Source organism: Amblyomma americanum, chromosome 10, assembly GCF_052857255.1.
Source record: "Amblyomma americanum isolate KBUSLIRL-KWMA chromosome 10, ASM5285725v1, whole genome shotgun sequence".
NCBI lineage: Eukaryota > Metazoa > Arthropoda > Arachnida > Ixodida > Ixodidae > Amblyomma > Amblyomma americanum.
Genome location: NC_135506.1, coordinates 117411500 through 117428875, shown reverse-complemented (window position 1 = coordinate 117428875; position 17376 = coordinate 117411500). Strand labels below are relative to the sequence as shown.

The 17376-nt window shown below is 46.9% G+C and overlaps 1 protein-coding gene across 2 annotated transcripts in view; it reads right to left on the bottom strand.

Moving 5' to 3' along the window:
- Window positions 1-13989: 13989 nt before the first annotated feature.
- Window positions 13990-17376, bottom strand: part of LOC144107017 (uncharacterized) — a 70066-nt gene continuing 66679 nt past the window's right edge. For both annotated transcript variants that reach the window (XM_077640000.1, XM_077640001.1), the window contains one exon: window positions 13990-14343. The gene's annotated coding sequence lies outside the window, so the exon portion shown is untranslated. The remainder of the gene's footprint in view (window positions 14344-17376) is intronic.

The following is a 17376-nucleotide window of genomic DNA, read 5'->3' as shown; positions in this document are numbered from 1 at the left end:
GCAGCTTGCACGCCTCGAAGTTGTCCACAGAAAGGGCCTAAGAAGAGCCATTGGAGTTCCGCAGGCGGCTGCGAACAAGGCAGTACTTCATGAGTCTCTATCGAAACCTCTTAACCTTGTCGCTTCTCAGAGACTACTAATACATGACGTCCATGATAGACCTGGAGGAAGCAGGTGGCGTATAATATATCCATTCCAGAATTAGCACCTACAAGTGCGTCTGCAAATTCCTCTGCCGAGCCCGCAGTAGGTTTTCTCTTCGGTATTGCAAGAGCCTCAAAAGGCTTCCAAGGGCGAGATTCTCCAGCAAGGCTGCCAATAACTCTCCGTATTCTCGTCATCGGTGAGAACACAGTCAAACTAGCGCATAATGAGGCCCATTGCGACCGATAGAGCTTGTTCTTGTGCCGTCTAATGGAAGAATTCAGCCTATTGAAGGTCGCCTTCAAGTCCCGGTCCCTGTCCGCATTGGTTTTATATGGCAGTCTTAACTATTCGATGTGATCAATGGACAAACATTAAAAGAAAGGTTATGTCATGCATCGAAAAAAATGGACGATTACCTTCAATATTTCTAACAGTACCTACAATATTCCACAGTTGCGGCGCGTACAGATTGTTCTCTCATCAGTCGTAGTTGGAGCATTGCACATGCACAGATCCATAGCGAAGGACTGACTTAACCTATTCAAGTACCGGATTCTTAGAAAAAATTGTTTTTTGAAGAAAGGAAATAGCGCAGTATCTGTGTCACATCTCGGCGGTCACCTGAACCATGCCGTAAAGGAAGCGATAAAGGCGGCACTAAGAGAAGAACGGAAGAAAGAGGCGCCGTAGTGTAGGTCTTCGGAGTAATTTCGACCACCTGGGGATCTTTAACGTGTATTGACATCGCAAAGCACACGGGCGCCTTAGCGTTTCGCCTCCATCGAAACTCGGCCGCCGCGGTCGGGATCGAACCCGGGTACTCCGGCTCTGTAGCCGAGCGCCTTAACCGCTGAGCCACCGCGGTGGGTCGTGGGAATCAATTTTAATTTGGTGGCAACTGTCGAATATTGTAGGCACTGTTATAGAAATATTGCAGGTAGTGGTAAATTCTTTCTATGCGTAGCGAATTCATTCTGTTAAAGTTTTTCAGTGGCTCGCAACGAGTATTTAAGATTGCCATAGAAAACCAGTGGGGAATGCTTGAGCAAATATAGAAATTTTGGCAACAGCCCGGACCAAGTTTTAAGCTAGCCATCGCGACGGGCATGCTCGATTTTGAAGGAGGAAACACCGCTCAAGCTGGTTACGAGCCTCGTAATCAGCCGGGCCACGTACTCTCTCCCCTACTACAACTACACTAAGGGCGAAAAGGAGCAAATAGACACCATCATACACAAAGCGTATAAGACAGCGCTGCACCTACCCAACAGCACCTCAACGGAAAAGTTGCTGGCCCTCGGGTTACACATACTTATGAGGAGTTGAAAGAAGCACAATTAGGCTCGCAGCTACTCATGCTCCAGCAGACTGCCACCGGCAGAAAGCTCCTAGCTAGTCTGGGCTATGAAGAATCAGTTTGGGAGGAACAGAGAACCGCGAGCATACCGGACGAGCACTGCAGCTCGATTAAGGTAGGCCCGCTGCTGAAAAACATGGACCCCAACCTACACGCGGCAATGCGGAACGCAAGGACAAAGTACGTAGAAAAATTCTTAGCACCCAAGGCGGATACGGTCTATACGAACGCCGCGGTATACCCTCGAAAACGAGGGACGAAACAGCAAAAAGTCGTAGCGACGGTGATAGGCTCGGATTTCAAGGAAATCAATTGCGCGTCGGCACGGTATTGTACGGTAACCGAGGAGGAGGAGATAGCTGTTGCTCTAGCGGCCGCGGAGGGCTACCACACGAACAAATCCCTTATCATACTAACATACTGAAAGGAAGCATGCCGAACTACACAAACAGCAGGATTGGCCACAAAACGCTCCAGATCTTCCTCCGCGCTAGCCGAACCAATGAACAGGTCAGGCACGTTTTATTCTGGGTACCGTGACACACCGACATTGAGGGCAACCAAAAGGCCGTCAAGATCGCTCAAGAGCATACAAACCGAGCCTTCTTGGGGAGAGACTTTGAGAAACCCATGACTGGGATCCCAACGTACTCGTACTTGCTAAACTTTCACAGAGGTACGAGGGCGCGCTATCCCCCGCCTCACAACATGCTAAGCCAACACGAGACAGTACATTGGCGGAAACTGCAAACGGGAACTTTTCCGAATCTAAATACACTAAGTAAGATGTTCCCTGGACAATATAGTGACACATGCCTGTGGTGCGGCGAGAATTAAGCCCACTCTGTATCACATCACATGGGAATGCAAAAGAAACAAGGCATTTCATAAATGAGAAAATTCGAGTGCGGAACAGCGGGAGAGGGTGCTCTCCAGCGGCAACCCGTGTCTTCAACGGGAGCTCATTCAGCACGCCCGACGAGCAGCCACCTTCAGTGGAGCCCTGGAATAGGGGCACCAGCCATGCAAGACAGAAGACATCACCATCAGGAAGATGGAAGAACTCTGTCTGACCGCTAAATAACATTGTTACCTTAGAGCAAATAAAGTTTTTCCTATCCTATCCTATCCTTGACCTTCATTGCAGATAGACGCGTCCTTGACAAACGTAAGTAGGAAGAGCTGACGCTCTTAAAACTGTAGAGTACTGCAGCGCCCTGCACTACAGAGGCCTTTTTAGTGGGGCATTGTAACGCCTGACATACGGCTCATTTGCATGTGTACGTTCCCCTGCTAAACGACACAGCACCGCTGGCTAGAACTCCTTTATCTATCGGGAAGCACACGCTGTCGGATGAACCAGAAGGCACTCCTCATCTGCTCGGCATTGTGTTACCGCTCATGGCTGTACATTTGGAGCCTGATATGAGACGCTGGAGATGGACCTTCATTCCGCTGCTCGACGGCAAGCCGTCTGTTCTAAAATAGTCGTCGATTCTCTAATTCGCCCCCCTTCGAAAAGGTTCTCAAAATTGCGGGAAATAGCAAGCTCCTCATATTCGGGGACTTTAATGCAAGGCATCCGGAATGGGGCTATAATACTCATGCGCCAAAAGGAAAAGACTCCTAGAGGCCATCCTAGTGAATGGGAAATCTATCATAACGGCCCCGCAATATTAGGAGAGTAACTGCGAGGCTAAACAAAAGCATAGAAATGCATGCCGCTGATCTGTGCGGAAGGAACTGGACGGCGATGTGTGATGAACTTGGATCCAATATGAGCCTGTCTATAACATGGGCCATTCTCGGATATATGATTAATCCAACCAAATCCAATAGGAATACCAAACTAAATGAAATCAAAATCAAGCATAATTTTAAAGGAAGTAATGAGGACCTGCTAGATAAGATTCGCCAAACCTATGTTTGCCAAGATCCAGGCAGTCCACTACCGGAATATGAAGTCGGGGAAAACGGAAGCATTGATTCTCCCTTCGAGGTTGCAGAGGTGTGGGCTGCGTTACAGGACCTGAAAAAGAACTAACCTAGCCAATGAACGAGACTTTGGGCGGGGAGGAGTTACCGGAGGAATGGAAAGTCTCTAAATTAGGGCATATCCCTAAGCCAGGCAAAAATCTTGACCTGGGCAACATGAGACTCATCTCTCTGACATCTTGCTTGGGCAAGCTCATAGAAAAGTTGCTGCAGACAAGAGTCTCGCGCTATAAGGAGAGTGAAGGAATCTGGCCTGTTGAAATGGTAGGCTATAGACGGCGTCTTAGCGCGCAGGACGTTTTTAAGGCTTGAACATTATATACTTGATGATCCCGACGGAACTAAAGGGGGCAGGGAAATCTTAGGGCTGGATCTTACAAAAGCCTTCGATAATGTTGAGCATAGAGCGGTCTCTCAGTGGCGCCAGATTAGGCGTCAAGTGGTTTAATTATGAATGTTCTTAAGCAAACGAAGGATCACTATAAGCTTTGTAGAGCTCTCCTCCAAGCAGATTTGGCTTGGCAATAAGGAGACCCCTTAAAGTTCAGTCCTCTCTCCAATGCTCTTCACTTTGCCATGAGAGGACTATCCCACAAAATAAGTAAAATTGAGGGGCTAAAGCAAAGCATTTATTCCGATTATATAACCATTTGGACAGCAGGGGAACGAACTCTGACATCTCATACAGAGTGCAGGCAGCGGCAGAAGCAGTTCAAATCTATGCTCTGGAGAGAGGCGTTTCCTGCTGCCCTGAAAAATCTGACATTTTCTCGCTTAATTGCAAAGGCCAGATGAAGAAAGAGACTCGCTTCCCTGACCTTTACGGCCCGATAGATGTTGTCGTTGGTGGTAGGTTAGGTTTGATACTATAAGAGCCCTTGGATACTTTCTCCAGAAGAACGGACGCAACAGAACCACTATGAAGGAGCTTAGTACCTATGTCGCCCAGGTCATAGTTATCTTTACGTGGATCTCCCTCAAAAGCAAAGGACTGCTTGAGCACTGTCTCCTGAGGTTAGTACAAGCATTCGTAGTAAGTAGGATTACATACGGGACTGCATTTCTGCATCTTAGTCGGTAAGATGAGGAGAAAATAGGCGAGTTAATATGAAATGCATACAAAAAAGCTCTCGGCATCCCACCGCACACCTCAACGGAGAAACTGCTTAGTATGGGAGTCCGCAATACCTGTGCAGAGATCACCAGGCAGTAAGAGAAGCGCAAATTAGTACGCTTAGCTCCCCAATAGCAGAAAGACAGATCATAAATGACCTAGGGGAGAGCGAGAGAAAACCCCCGTTTACTGCAGAGCTAATCCGCTTAGACATACGAAAACATCTAAAAATTGCCAATATACCTAAGAACATGTATCCGGAGCATGCATGATAAATAAAGGAGAAGGCATAGAGCTCGAACAATAATGAACAATCTTGCCCGGGTCCCGCCGGGTAACGCAGCCTTCTGCGACGCAGCCTGTGGGTCCGATGGCGCCCCTCATTGCCGGCGTTTATGGGAACGGGGAGAAAGTGACTGCAGCATCGATTAATGCTAGGAATTCGTGAGTGGCAGAGGAGGCGGCTATTGCCCTAGTGTGTGTGTCAGTACCAAAGCCAAGATCATCTTGTCTGACAGTAAGGCAGCTGTTCACAACTTTTATAATGGGGTGGTCTCCAGTCAAGCCGCCGAGTTACCAAGAAGATACCCCTCAAGCAGAGAGGTCTCTTTCATAGGGGCTCCTACTCATGAGGGCATTCCGGGGAATGAGGCTGCTCACATCCTCGCTCGAGAATTATACATCCAAGCTGCTCTGGAAGTGCCCCTGAGTGGGAATAAAGACCCTCTCATAACGTAAAAGAAATAGCCCAAAGACCTAGGCTGGATAGGAGAACACTCACTTCCGGACAGGTCTCTTACTCCAAAGGGGTGCAGGGCCTGGAGGAGGCTTCAGGTCAACAGATTCTTTCCGTACTTTGTACTACACGATGAAGACACTGGGGAGCCTGACCTCTGCAGCAGCTGCCACGGAATGGCTTCGCAAAGTCACTTAATTTGGGAGTGTCAGGATTCTCCTGGGGCTAAATCAGAAAGCATCCCAGACCTTGCCACCTGGGAAGAGCTGATCCGGAGCCACCGCCCGGAGCAGCAAAGACTCATGATCCGTCAGGCGGAGACAGCTTACTACAAGATTCTCTCCGCGGTCTCCGGTGCTGAGAGCCGACCGGGAGGCACCCCCTCCTAATTGCTGCGCCCAGACTGTGGGGCCCCATGATGACGGGTATAAATTTCATTCATTCATTCATTCATTCATTCATTCATTCATTCATTCATTCATTCATTCATTCTTCGCATTCGGTTTTTTTGCCCGCCTTGCGGCTGCGTCTTGAGCGTTCATAGACGCCTTCAATAGTAAATGCACACCACCGCCTGGTGAAAAACATTTTCTTTTGTACTGCTCAGATAATAACCAAACTCTGTGCGAATGTTCTTAATTAAAAGAGCAATAAAAACAACTGAAGCTTAAAAACTCAATTTTTCCCGAAAATCGGTATTTTAGCCCCCGCATCCCCCTTTAAGCATTGCGTGGAGGTGCAGAGTACGTCCGGTGTTCGCTTACTTCGAAGACACGCTTGAAGCCAATTCTCAACGCGTGGACAGTCGCCGCCTTCGAGGCCTACAAACCGTGTTCGGTCGACTGACAACATCCCTAGGGCGATGAAATATCAACCACGGGCAGCTAGACAACTCCGAATTCCGAAAATTTCCGGCCGTTCGTCCTTCATTCACCTCCAATAACTGTGGTCGATTTTGCCAAACAGGCAGTGAGCATGGAGCGGTCTTGCAGGAACGAGGCGCGCAGTGCGGTCTTCGGGCTATGTAGGGGCCGCTTTTATACCACTGCACGCCTGCGTCACTGCCCACCGAGGAGTGATCGGGAGCACGTGCGGAGCTTTGCGCATGACGAACTCGAGAAAATAAGCTTCGAAGCGACTCAGGTAAGCGTCGCTGCCGTAGCGGAAATGGTCCGGGATGAAATCCGGAGAGCAATGCAACCACCACCAGTGCCACGTACGTGATCATCTACAGCGATGCGCGCGCTCGCGTGTGTGTTTCATTGTTCTTAGTATTTCGTCCGTTCGCAGTGTTTTCTACCGGATCGGCAGTCATTGGGGCAACTAATTTTTGAATATCCATTGCCACACAGGAATGAGAGCAAAAGGCAAAAACGGACATATTGGGGGAACAGGAGGAGCGCTTTACTTGCAACAGGCTTTATTTGACCGAGATCGCCTTTATAGCTTCATTTGTGACCATCCACCAAAGCACGGACCCCAAACAGTCAGCTTTCAACAGATATGAATCAAAATTAGGTACAGATATGGGTCGGGAAAAGCCATTTCACTCCCGCGAAGCACAACAGAGGTGTCACTGATACAGTTGTCTCCTGGTTTCTTAATAGAAAACTCTTCTACAAGCTCTCGTTCTGTTCTAAAGTGGCTCTTCAGTAACACTTTGCAATCTGATAAGCGAGGACCCCAGGTGACCCGATTCAATTCTTCATGCAAGCTAGGCAGTGGTTTGGACGATAAGAACTTTTTTTTTCTAGCGAGTTCTTGTGCTCACGCAGCTGATCGTAAAGGCAATGCCCGGTTTTCCCAACGTATACCTTGCCGCACGTCAGCGGAAGACTCATACACAGCTCCTTTCTTGCACGCTACGTGGGGTTTTCGGTGTTTAACACCACTCTTGCACTTTTTCTTTTTCCTTACCAATGCGAGGGCACAGGCTGGTCAGCTTTCGCGGAGCAGTGAATACCTTGTCTACCCCGCACCTATTGGCCACCTTCTTGAGGTTGTTGGAGGTTTGGCGAGCGTAAGGTACGACCTCCGGCCTTGGTAGCTCCTTTGCGGCTTTTGGAAGGTTGCTCTGTTTGCTGCCCTTTAACTTCTTCAGCAAGGACTGCGTCACGGCGGGTACAAGAGAGGGGGGGAACCTGCCTTCTACAGCCTAGAGACCTCTGACATAAAGCAGGCGTGCATAGAATGGTGACAGGACTCAATAAGTAAGGATAAAATGCAGATGCGATAGCACTCTTGACATTCTTAGAATGATTGGAATGATATGGCAGCAAATCTTCCTTTGCGCGTGGACAATATCTCTAGCAAACATGTGAAGCGTTAAAGGTTAGAATGATACCTAAAAACTGAAGTTGGTCATCACTGCTAGGCAGTTCGTGAATGAAGGTGAATCCCATGCCTTTTCAACCAAACGCATCTTAAAAATCAGCTACGGCTTCGTCACAATTGAAACCGATTACACTGAAATATACTAGCCTGTCATCAACATATTTAAAGACCTGGACTATATCGTCTGTGTTAAAAGACTCACTGAAAGAGCGGTAATTTCCAGATACAAAAATATTACTAAGGAGGGGGGCAACACAGGAGCCTATGTAAATTCCTTCTCTCTGTAGATAGGTTTGGTAGTTTAAAATCAATGAAAGTCGCATTGAGATAAAACTCAAGTAGGGACATGAAGTTGTCCCCACTCGCACCGGCAGCGTTAAAGGCTGTGACGCCATTCGTTTCAATGCAATCACGCAGAACAGTAATGATATGCTGATGTGGTGGACAGTAACGAAGTTCAAGATCTTGTACATATCGAAAAACAAGACGTAATGCTTCCCTCAGATTGAAGAAAGACTTTCACCTCATGAGAATTCTTAGTAGCATACGTACGGGTCTTCAGCTTGCAGTGTTTTTAGGTGCTTGAGTAGGAACTGACTAATTTCTCGTTGCCGCGTGTTTCTTTCGCTTACGATGTTCCGAAACGGTACTTCTCTCTTGTGCATTTTCGCGGCGAAAAAACCGAAAGGCAGTTCTTTTCAACCTTGCTAATGGCGGCGGCTAGTCTATTTAGTGGCAGTTTCTTGCAAAGAGACCCTTCGCTGTTCTTCACTTGCGTTGTTTTCACTTCCCCGTTCTTGAAGTTATTTGCCACTGCTTCGACTGCCCTTTCGTTGAGACCTGACAGTACGACGACAAAACCGCTCTCTTTGTGTGATTGCATAAGCTGGAGGTCAATTTGAAGAAAGCAACTATTCTCGCCGTAGGACGGCTTGGTGGCTGGAAGGGCTGGGTTTTCCGGCTGACCTAGTGAGGATGTCGACGCCGCCCAAAAGGCACCTTTCCTGGTTTTCTTTAGTTGCTTTGTTTGCCATTCGTGTGGTTTCGGTGTAGCTTGCACGCTGAATTTTGGGCCTCCCTTTAAGACTGACGCAATCACTCCCGGAACAACAGCTACTCCCAAGATGAGCACTTCTTGGCGCTCGGGTTGTTTCGTGTTGGCTTTTTCAGTTCCTCCAGGCCTTTCGTCACTTGGCTGATGAGCACTTACACCAAAATTCTGTGGTCTGGGCTGCGAGCTTCTTGCTTTCTCGATGTCTGGTGGCCGCGAGTCACTCCTGGTCTTGGGCGTAGCATGCCGCACGTAGAAGACCTTGAAGCATTCTAACTTGGTTCCGCAGTTCGAACCGGAGGATCGTGCACACTTGTTTGGCGTGGTCAACGGAGGGTTTAAAAGAGGCCAAATATGGCGGTGACTTCACTCTGCACGATGCCTTTTCGCAGGAAGAAGCCGAGTAGCCTGGCACGGCGAAAATGCCTCGTACCAGGTGAGCCACAGCCATTTTCGCCACTTCCTGGCACTTCCGCCATTTGCTCGACCCATTTCATGAGTCCTCACTGTGTAACCGTTACATTGTGGTCGCTACCGACGATTCCAGCTGATACTGTGAGACCAAGCCTCTTTTCCGTGGTACCGCTGCTGAAATCGCGACCTCCTTCATTAAAAGCATTGTGCTTCGTCTCGTTGCATCCACCACCGTATTAATTGACAGGGGAGCCGCGTTACCCTCTACACTGAACGGCAATAGTACAGTAAAAACAAAGCCGCCGCGGTGGCTCACTAGATATGACACTCGGCTGCTGACCCAAAAGACGCGGGTTCGATCCCGGCCGCGGCGTCAAATTTCGATGCAGGCGAAATTCGAGAGGCCCGTGTACTGTGCGATGTCACTGCACGTCAAATAATTCCAAGTGGTCGAAATTGCCGGAGCCCTTCTCTACGGCGTCCCTCATAGCCTGAGTCGCTTTGGGATGTTAAACCCCCATAAACCATAAACCTAACAGCAGTAAAAACTATATACCTTAAGCCAAATTTTCTGCGTGAAATTTGGTCTTAGGTCGCTCCGAAACAGTAAAACTCTATATTATATTGCAAACGTTCAGGTAATGCCGATAAGGTGCGTACTGTCCCTAATTACTCCGGTACTTTCTTTCATACACAATTAAACTATAGAGTTGGGCGCTATTCAGACAAAATGAAAAGTACTACGGCTCCTGTAATTTTGCCAGCTATCCACTGCGCGATTTCAGTGCTTCCAGTTTTCTTTAAGACACTGGAAAAAAATTTCCCACTTGTAACAGGAGTTTTTGACAAAGAAAACATAACTAATGCACAGTTTGGTTTCCGGAAGTCGACAGAAACTGCTTTACTAACGTTAAAAGAAAATACTTTACAGAACACTGACAGTAATTTGTTCTCGATGGTTATATAGATTTCAGTAGATCTTTTGACTGCTTGAACCATTACATTTTTCTAACCAAAATACAAGCTTACATATGGAATCCGCGGTACATGTACAGCTTTGCTGAGGTCTTACCTCGGCAACAGGTTACAGATAGTGTTCACCAAAACCCTCATCCGTTTCACCTATAAAAAATGGCATGACCCAAGGTAGTGTGTCAGCTAGGATGTAATGTATAAATGATTTGATCAATACAGATAATACACTAAATAAGCTGATAATAGTACCTTTCAAGCCGAATCTAATACCAATAGTGTAGCTTTGCTACAGCCTATCGAATCGAATACGAATAGTTTAGCTGATAACTGAATCGAATACGAAGCCAATAGTGAGAAAACGGAATCAAATGCCAATCGATCATTTTGGCGAATGCTCACCACTTGTGAAAGTATTCAAGGAGCAATTGTGAGGAACAGCGAAGAGCTGGTTTCGCAGGTATAGCTGTATCTGTTAAAATACTCAACACTGATCTCCCATTTTGGAGGTCGCAACACGACGTCATAGTATTAACTTTATCATTGTTATGTTATGCTCATAGGAAAAGTGCCTTTTGCTGTTTATATCGGACGATAATAAACTACCGCCACATCACAGTGCATGAGACGAGCGAGAGCATGACCTCCGAGCTAGGTCAGCCATGAAGGCCGGGTTCACTCAATCTGCCTGGGCCCTGCCGCGTATTCCGATCTCTGAGGCCATGCAAGAGGATTACGAACGCAGCCGCGCGAAGGGACCGCTTTGTGGCGCTGACCTCTGCAACCTGCGCATACCGACAGCGGCACCATGGTAACGCGTCCTGTATGCTTCCTGTTTTTGAAACAGTGAGAGAATAAAAATACGGCAGGCCTTACTTGAACTTCGCGCCAATTATTCGAAAATTATTCGAGAACTTTAGGGCATATTCGATTCGTTTTGAATAATTTTTAACTCATAATATTTTATTCGTTCAAATAATTGAACACGGGGATATTCGTGGAAGCCCCTAAGGTGGAGTAAATTTTTAAAAAGGGTGTAATTATTCATTGGCATTCACTTTTGACCAACGCTGTTCCCACTTCGAGCTATTGATCAATTCGCTGTCGCCCTACCATAAGCTTGCCGTCCCGGTTAGCCAGTTGGTAGTACGACTGCACCGGTGAAGCGGCGGTGCCGGGCTCGAACCCCGGAACAGGACGAATTTTTCTTTAACTGCGAAGTTTCTGAGAAAGCTGTATAGCTTTCCTTTGTAGCCGTACGGCTGCGCTTGAGTGGACGCTAATGAGTAATTACTCCCTTATTACGAGGATATGCGATTCAGTATCCGAAATTTCTGTATATTCACACTCCTCTAGTACTCACGTTATTTCTGGCCCTAATGTCAGTAAATTAAAAATAACAACGAAATGAATAATGTCCTAACTAAGCTATCCAGGAAGTGGTCCATGTTAAATCGACCTCAAAGTGACTGTAAAACGAAAGCTATCCAATTCTCCGCTGAAAATAATTGATCGAGAATCACCCTTAAAATTTTTAATGCCAAGAAGTAGAGGTTGTTGACCACCGTAAAATATTTGGTGTATACTTTTCCTCACATCTGACCTGGGATGCTAATGTTGACTCACAAAAAAAAAAGAGCTCATGTTGATCACCTAATTGAGCCGTCAAACCGCACAGTGGATGACGGCGTTCCGTCACATTCTTGGTCACGTGGTGCACACTTTCTGGACCGCTATGCTGCAGACGAGTGGATAGAACTCTGTGGCCCCGTTGCTTGGCTGCCGCTTTGGCTTGAGTTGACTGCCATTATTTTTTTTTTGTCGACAGTTATGTGAAACATGAAATGTACGGAACCCGCCTGCATAAAGACCTTAAACGGAGAACTGTTGCCCTTTGTCTCGCCATTCAGCCTAGGATGATAAATCGGGTAGTAAGCTCTCTGCGTTATCGATTAATAATGTGTGTGACCATGAATGGACGTCCGTTTGAGCAGCTTTTACAACTGTGGTTGTGGAGCCGAGTGTTTTTGTTTTTAGTTATAGCACAACAGAATGCCCGCGTGAAGAAATGGCATTCCAAATTTGCTTTTGTGCTTAATTTTCTGAGGGTATCGAGTTCAGAATTGCTTTTCCACACACGCGCACCCGTGAATGCGAGGTGCATTACTCCCGTAGCGATATTTTCTTGAATCGAAAGGATGATCTTAAACTGCAACGTCATTTTGGCGAGCTTCTTCCAGCGGTCAAACTACAACCGCTTCTGCTTTGTGCACTTATCAGCCGGCATATACCGAGAAGGAAGACAAAGTTTTATTGCTGCCATTAATTATGATAGGATGTTATTGTTATTGCTCTTGTTACTGTTATTATGTTATGTTACTGTCAGCATGACACGATGACACGGCACCATGCCGTGGCCGCGGAAGGCAACCAAGTTTCGCACCCAGCTGGCGCTGACCGCAGACGCCAGACCAAATTGAAAGCTGCTGCCATCTGTCGCGGAAAGAAAAGAGAAGGGGAACACGCGGGGGTGATAGCACCGTCGATGATACCTTCATCCTGGGTGATACCGTGCCGCGTCACAAAAGAAGGCCATGATATCGACTCCTCTGTCGCTCTTTTGTCGGCCGGTTGCGGTTTTAAGGAGTGTAGGGAGGCGGAATAATGTCGTCGTTGGACCAGCAACGATATTTTTTCCTCCCGTTTCGCCATGCAGATGTCAGGATGCACATACATTCCGCTAAATTGCAACATGAATGGTAAAGACAGTAGTTAAATGATCAAACATACTTGTTATTTATCCGCCACAGTGTACTTACAAGTGTTTTTCAAGTGGCTCCCATACGGCGCAAAACTGACTCCAAAAATATAAAATATGAGCAGTCTCTCCACGGAAATTTGATGCTGCCAGAAAAAGAAACAATGACTCCCAGTACGTGTTGCCTGAAAAAAGAGAACGCTATACTCGCTGGACTTTTGCGTGCGCTATGTGAGATGACGTGGTTCAGGAGACGTCGTGTCCTGGCACCATTATTTCTTTTGCAAGAACCCACTCCTTTTTTTTTTGCGAATTGATGGTTGCTGATTCACAGCGCTCGTGGTGTTAAATCGTTTTTTGTTTATTTTCTTTTCCTGCACTGTAGGACGAAACTATACTACCAGGCGTTTTGCAGCTGTGGAAGGCCACGTTCGCGCCTTTTTCTTTCTATTGTGCCACACGCTTCCACAGCTGCGGTCCGTTCTCCCGGTGCAATCCTCCCCGCACCCCCCCCCCCCCACACACACACACACGCGCGCACGCATACGCACACGCGCGCGCACACACACACACACACACACACACACACACACACACACACACACACACACACACACACACACACACACACACACACACACACACACACACACACACACACACACACAAACACGCACACACACACACACACACGCACGCACGCGCACACACACACACACACACACACACACACACACACACACACACACACACACACGCACGCACGCACACACCACACACACACACACACACACACACACACCACGCACACACACACACACACACACACACACACACACACACACACACACACACACGCACACACACACACGCGCGCGCCATACACGACTGATGTCCAGTTTGCGTGAGTGTTAACGTTGTTTGAGAATAATTTATTCCGAAATAAAAAAGCCTGCTAATCGAACTATTTATTTCATCACTACAATGAGAGAAACAATAGGTGTCACAAAATACCGATTTTTTTTTAATTTCGCAGAAGGGACTAACCTTACATTGCGCAATGCATTTGAACAAAAATTGGACCAGAAAGTTTATCGCTGCCGTAGGATTTTAAACTTAAATTCTTTTGAACACCGAAACGTAATCATAACAGTTCGCTAATCTATATTCTAAAATAAATAAGCTATTTGCGTTAATCATTACTCGCGTACGTTTAACTTTCATGACGCCACATATGCAGGGCAGAGAGGCTGGTTTAAGTGTAACTCCTTTTCACAAATCGAGGCGGGGAATGCACAGTTAGCTGTTTTTCTTTTTACCCCTGTAACTAAATGAATGCTTGTCATGGAAACCGAGTTCATCTGATGCAGAGACACTTGTGAGGAGATCGCGCTGTTCTGAAGTAGTTCTGTGGCGTCGAGGTCGGTGCCCAAGCACTGTCGCCGTCGCCTTGTCCGTCTAGGAGCTGAGCGAAGAAGAAGACGCAATGGCTCATCATCATCATCACATCATCATCATCATCATCATCATCATCATCATCATCATCATTAACGCAACTTGCGGCGCACCGTGCTTCCAATTGGCGGAAAGCCGGCTTTCCATGTAAGCCACACCGGTGGCGCAGTGACGCAACGCTCGTGGTGCGGCAGCAGCATGACAGGCCATTCAGTGAAACTTACGAAAACCATCTAATCACATAAACGAACTCTGTCAAAACGGGCGTTCAAACACCTCGAACATTTTAGGCGCATTTATGGCTACGTGAGAAATATTTGTCACGCGAGATGCGTATTTTCCGCCCAGTCGAAGAAGACCACAGTACTGCGCCCAAATACTACAAATTTGTCTCTATCCCCTTTCATAACGACAGATCATTCTTTAGTATTGCAGTATTTTCTGCACTACTGTTGTATTTTTCCTTACTTTTCCTGTAGTTCTGCCGCTGCAACAAAAAGCAATGCAATTTACTACCTGAAATTTCGTTACTACAATAATAATAATAATAATAATAATAATTGGTTTTGGGGGAAAGGAAATGGCGCAGTATCTGTCTCATATATCGTTGGACACCTGAACCGCGCCTTAAGGGAAGGGATAAAGGAGGGAGTGAAAGAAGAAAGGAATAAAGAGGTGCCGTAGTGGAGGGCTCCGGAATAATTTCGACCACCTGGGGATCTTTAACGTGCACTGACATCGCACAGCACACGGGCGCGTTAGCGTTTTTCCTCCATAAAAACGCAGCCGCCGCGGTCGGGTTCGAACCCGGGGTACTCCGGTTACTAAAAGTTCATGTCCGAATACGGTAGAACAAAATTGTGCTTTTTGATAGCAAGGACACCTACTTTCCATTATTTGATATTCCATTCCCTTTTCAATGGCGCACCTTGATATTATATGCCAGGCTGTCTTATTCTTTCTTGGTTACAGTCAAATAAATGTTCTCTAGCAAGATTCAGAACCACCCTCCTTTCTCCGCCGGGTAACCCATTTATCTCCTTTTCCCACATAATTTTTTTTTTCTCAGGATTACTTCTAGACGCCAGAATTCCACGGGTCGTTACACATCATCTTGCCTAACACCTCTAACGCCCTGTACGATGCATAGATGTGGGCGCACGTTGTGAAGTCAATTTCGGGCTTTATTCCTTCATTCAGTCCCTTGTACTCCCAATTTATTGTATCGCATAAGGGCAAAAACGCATTCATAATTCTTAGGGTGCGTATTCCGGTCGGTTCGACCAATAGCTCATTCGTTGCTCCTGCTAAAGTTTTATACCTCTGTTTTCTGCTGGTTTCCCCGGCTTTTTCGCAGCACACAAGCGCATTGCAGTCACAAATTCGTAACTGCAGCAGCCAGTTCGGCATCGACATCCTGTTTAATCCCTGATATCTCAGTGAACTGTACACAAGTGCCAGTGAAATGCGCTTAAGAGTTTCTCATCAAAACAAGCTGTTCCCCCAGCTCCAATGAGTAATTTCACACCCGGAGATGATTCTCGGCCGTACAAGAGTGAGTCTATTTCAGTGAATATGACCCCCCCCCCCCCCCCCCCCCCCATGCCAGAGCTCTACTTCCTGAAGACATTCCAAAATGCCATGTCCCTTACCCAGGCCATGTCCGACATTCTCGGAGAAAAGTATCGAAAATTGTAAATGTGCAGGACAGTGTTTTGGAAATATTGAAGGGTCCCTTCTTCTGATCTGTAGCAGAACATTTCTTTGGAAGCGTTTCTTTCCGTGGATCGCATCGAGCATTTAAGACGGCGATAGAAAAGCAATCGGGAACGCTTCTGACCGTAGCGAAAATGTTTATAATATTAAAAAAAAGTGAAGACTGCTGACGGACGATCTGCGAATATATTGATCGTTACAGTGAAATCATGCCATATATGAAAAAATGACATTCATAAACGGTTTCGCACTCAGCAATGCTTTTGTGCGGAAATGTTAGGCATGTCTGGGAACGCCATCACTCTCTGTCAAAAATCCAGAGGTTATTACTGGTCACGCCCCCAAGTTGCATGCAATCCTGCCCTTTAAAAAAGAAGGGCGGAGAGTTCGCCAATTCAACGAGGCATGTGCCAGCTGCAAACCGGCAACCACCGAAATTCAGAGACTAATACAGCTTTGCTGCTTTCAGAGTTGCACTCTTTTGCATGTCGTTTTTTTAATGCAGTGCTTTCCGACATCTCAGGTTAGCAAAAGACTCAATAATAAACTTTGTGCCTATAGAAAGGTAGCCTGTCCCATTCGCTTAGCGGTTGAAGCGGTTACTGGGGACGAAATAAAGATATCACTTCGTGTGCAGAAAGTTCGATGCGCGCTGGAGAACGACGGGATTTCGAAATTGGTCACCAACACTCTACCTTCGCGTTCATGGAAGCGAGAGTTGCACGCTTATCACGCGAATCCGCTGTTGTTTAGAGGAGGTTAGGTCGTGGACCGTGCCATGTAAATATCGTAGCACCTGGGGCAATGGAAACAAGAACACGATGATAGATAAAGATACCGAAAAATGCGCCGAATAGTTATATGCCGAACCGGCACTCATGCTGAGCAGCTGGCGCGCGAGCATGTGGATCAAATGGCACAGAAGTCATAAAGCAGGGCCTAACCTCCAAGCTTATCCTCTCTCGCGTTGATGCGCAGTCAAGCGGATCGATCCTTTGAATACTGGTTTAAACTGCTCGTACTTACGCCAGAACAGCGTATCTCGTCAACGGGTACAAAAGTCTGAATATTGGCAGCAGCTCTATCCATAATGATTCCGTTCGCTTCTCATACAGTGTGCTTACCAGCTAGGCTGCAGCTCTCACCGCCCGTACAGAAATGGAGAATTGGCAGCCTCTCTGTCGTGAAAGCTAACCGCTTCTGTCCCTCTCCACCATCGAGTTGGAATTAAATGCAACCTGTAAAGTATTGGCATGCCAATAGTACTTTTTCAAACTTGAATAAGAATGAATTAGCTTTGCTGCCGAAATGAATGCGAACAGTGTTC